This window comes from Anabrus simplex, chromosome 2, assembly GCF_040414725.1.
Source record: "Anabrus simplex isolate iqAnaSimp1 chromosome 2, ASM4041472v1, whole genome shotgun sequence".
Taxonomy (NCBI): Eukaryota; Metazoa; Arthropoda; class Insecta; order Orthoptera; family Tettigoniidae; genus Anabrus; species Anabrus simplex.
Window position 1 is genome coordinate 601,679,253 of NC_090266.1, and position 4,304 is coordinate 601,683,556.

Consider the following 4,304-nt stretch of genomic DNA (forward strand, 5'->3'; position numbering starts at 1 on the left):
AGTGAAAAAGAACAGGTTAAATAAACGGCCCGAGTACAATTTGAATGGAGTCGAAGACTGAGCCCCACAAATTTGAAAACCTATAAGGCGCTTTGCCGACGAAACTACTGAGGTTGCTCGCATGGAAATAACTTTAACACATTACAGAAACAAAAGCGTTGCACCTCAAACCAAGATGAAGGGGAGCTCGATAAGGTATATCACTCTCTATCCCCGATTTACAGTTGAAGATTTAATGAAGTTATTACATTAGCCGGCAGAATGTTACATTTTTTGAAAAGAAGGTTACACAACGGATGATTCGGACCTTTACCTCCGGTTAACCTGCGGAGCTAGCAAGAAAGAAAGAAAGATGTTATATGGCCATTACCTTGTAGAAGTTCTAGCAGCTGACAAAGAGGCCTCCCGCCTCCTGCTTGACACACACACTCAGTGAGATGACGATCAATTAGCCAAGAGACGTGAAAATTCGCAGTTTATAAACCCTCGGGGAAAGTTCGAGACCATTCAAGATTAAATTGGCCACATCCTCTCGATTTTATTGGTTAATTTAAAAGTTACATTCAAGATCGAAGAAGAAGAAGAAGAAGAAGAAGACTGTGATTGGAAGAAAATTAATTACATAAATTATTGATTGGTTGGATTCAAAACTGGCGGAAAGAAAAGATAAATATTGCCAACCCAAAAATAAACGAACATCAATCAGTAAAAAACAACTTATGAATACAAAACTTCTTTAAATCAAAAGTTCTTTCACTTCGCACCAGGGTGCATGATCATAGTTTTTAGTAGTGACCTCCATGGAAGAATGTCCAAACTTCTTGATGAATGGCGAACAAAACAAGTAGAAATACAGTCAGTTCAGGAAACTTCATAATAACAAAATTACATCATATTTTAGTAGTGACATCTTCTGAGTAAATTTATGAGTTGCTGCAGGTTCAGTTTCACTGTTACACCAGAAGAGGAGTTCTTTTACGCGCTAGATTTAAATGCGCGGCGTTGGGGTGTACCTCCTGGTACAACAACAACAACAATAATAATAATAATAATAATAATAATAATAATAATAATAATAAGTGTAACGGGAGGTACACCCCAACGCCGCGCATTCAAATTCAGCGCCTAAATGAACTCTTCTATTGGTAAAACAGTGATACTGGAACTACACCAACTTAGAACTTTACTCAGAAGATGTCACCACAGAAATAGCCTCTTAGCACTTTTCCAAGTTTTGTAACTGTAAAGTGTGCCTCTGGGAGGCTAGATATTGTGATTTAGGGAGCATGTGCTCTTGAATTAGGGGATTTCTGCCTCTCATTAAATAATACCTCTTCCTTTCGTAAAATTGTAAAATTAGAGGCTTAAAGCCCAAAAGAGTTAAGGTTCTCAATCTTGGATTTTCCCCAACCTTGTTTAATGATTGCTACTTGTACCTGTATTATTGTCATAAAATACTGTTAAGTTTGAAGTTCTGAAAATATAACCTTCAGTTTAAGTTTCAAATTTAATTCTTGACTTTGTAGTTAGACCCATTCACGCCGGCACCTTCTTTAACCTCTGCGTTCCACGGATACCCCGAAATAATAATAATAATAATAATAATAATAATAATAATAATAATAATAATAATAATAATAATAATAATAATAATAATAATAATAATAATAATAGGAATAATAATAATAATAATAATAATAATAATAATAATAATAATAATAATAATAATAATAATTTTGAAGATCCAACCTGCTTTCATGCTGAATACTCAACTTACATGCACAGTACGAAAGAAAAGGCCAGCATTTTAACACGGAGTTTCGTATTACTGCGTTCTTCGGACCTCGCAAGGTAGATGTGTGCTGGGATTATCGGAACTGTTAAAGTGTGCTCAGGAATCATCACAACTGTTAGAGCTTGTCAGCATCATTAAAGTCAACCCTTTGGTTACAAACTACAATACAGTAATCCCTTTCCTTCTCTGTTTTTTTTATTTGCTTTACGTGGCACCAACACAGATAGGTCTTATGGCGACGATGGGACAGGAAAGGGCTAGGACTGGGAAGGAATCGGCCGTGGCCTTAATTAAGGTACAGCCCCAGCATTTGGCTGGTGTGAAAATGGGAGAGCACGGAAAACCATTTTCAGGACTGCCGACAGTGGGGTTCGAACCCACTATCTCCCGAATACTGGATACTGGTCGCACTTAAGCGACTGCAGTTATCGAGCTCGGTCTTTCCTTCTCTGATAACTGACTGTGGGAAACGCCTTAGGTGTTTCTAATTCCCGGCTGGTTCGGGGATTTTTTTTTTTTTTTTTGTTTGTTGGGTGATTCTGGTAAGACACATGCGGGGCTAAAGTCCGGTACAAGATTATTTTATATTGTTGGGTATGCATGTTGAGTATTTATTAGGAAGGTGGGTTGGATCCTTAAAATTATTATTATTATTATTATTATTATTATTATTATTATTATTATTATTATTATTATTATTATTATTATTAGGGTGCGTGTGTGTAAGTGATAAGACGGAAAATTCTGCGGGACTGAATTCCGTCACCAGATTATTTTGCCTTTGTGTATGCTTATTGTGTATTCAGTATGAAGGTGTGTTGGATCGCCTAATTTATTACTATTAGGGTGCACGCGTGTGTGTGCGTGATAAGACGCGAACTACTGAGGGACTAAGTTCCGGCACCCAATTATGTTTCTTATTGTGTATGCATGTTGTGTAAGCAGTACGAAGATGGATTGGATCCTCTACATTATTATTTGGGTGCGTGTGTGCGTGTGTGTGATAAGACACGTACTCGTGCGGGATTAAATTCCAACTCCAGATTATTTTTCTTATTGTGTATGCATGTTGAGTATTCAGTACGAAGGTGGGTTGGATCCACTTAACTATTATTTTGTGTGTGTGCTCGGCACTTAATAGTTGAATTGTCGGGCTGAGTATTTCAGACGGTCAAGGCACTTGCCTTCTAATCCCAGCTTGGCGGGTTTGATTCTGGCTCAGCCAGATGGTATGTGAAGGTGTTCAGATACGTCAGTCTCGTGTCGGTAGATTTACTGGTACGTAAAATAACACTTGCAGGACTAAACTCTGGCACGTCAGCGTTTCCGAAAAATATTTGAAACGGGAACTGCAATTTCAGCACTCAGCAAATCAATTGCCGAGCTAAGTACCTCAGACGGTTAAAGGGTTGATCTTTTCTTTCTTACTGTACATGAATGTTGATTATTCAGCATGAAATCAGGTTGGATCGCACATGGATTATCAGAACTGTTAGATTGTGCGCAAGAACCATCGCAACTCTTATAGCTTGTCAGCATTTAGATTGCGAGTCTTGTGGTTAGAAACTAGAATACAGTAACTCATTTTGTCTCTGACAACTGAGTTTGGAACACGCCTTAGAGTTTTGTAATTCCCGGCTGGGTCTGGGATTTTATTATTTATTTGGTGTTTCTGATATGAAGCGAACTCCTGCAGGGCTAAATTACGGTACCAGGTTATTTTTTATTATTGGGTATGTAGGTTGAGTATTTCCTACGAAGGTGGGTTGGATCCTCTAAGTTATTATTATTATTATTATTATTATTATTATTATTATTATTATTATTATTATTATTATTATTATTATTATTATTATTAGGGTCCGCGTGTGTCTGTGAGTGATAAGACGCGAACACCTGTGGCACTAGATAATTTTTCTTATTGTGTATTCATGTTTAGCATTCAGTACGAAGGTGGGTTGCATCCTCTAAATTATTATTTTAAGTGTGTGTTTTCGGCACTTAATAGCTGAATTGTTGGACTGAGTAGCTCAGGCGTTTACGGCGCAAGCCTTCAAACCCCAACTTGGCAGGTTTTTATTCTGGCTCAGTCCAATGGTACTTGAAGGTGTTCAAGTACGTCAGTCCCCTGTCGATAAATTTACTGGCACGTAAAGGAACACTTGCAGGACTAAATTCAGGCACGTTGGCACTTTCTAAAAGTGTTTGAAGCGGGGATTGCTATTTCAGCACTTGGCTGTGTACTGTGTACGTATGTTGAGTATCTAGGATGAAAGCAGGTTGGAATTTCAAATTTATTATTATTTGCTAACTCTTCAAACGTTTCTCTGTAGTTAGGTTTTTCTTGCTAGTTGCTTTACCTCGCACCGACACAGACAGCTCTTATGGCGACGATGGGATAGGAAAGGCCTGGGAGTTGGAATTTTGAAGATCCAACCTGCTTTCATGCTGAATACTCAACTTACATGCACAGTACGAAAGAAAAGGCCAGCACTTTAACACGGAGTTT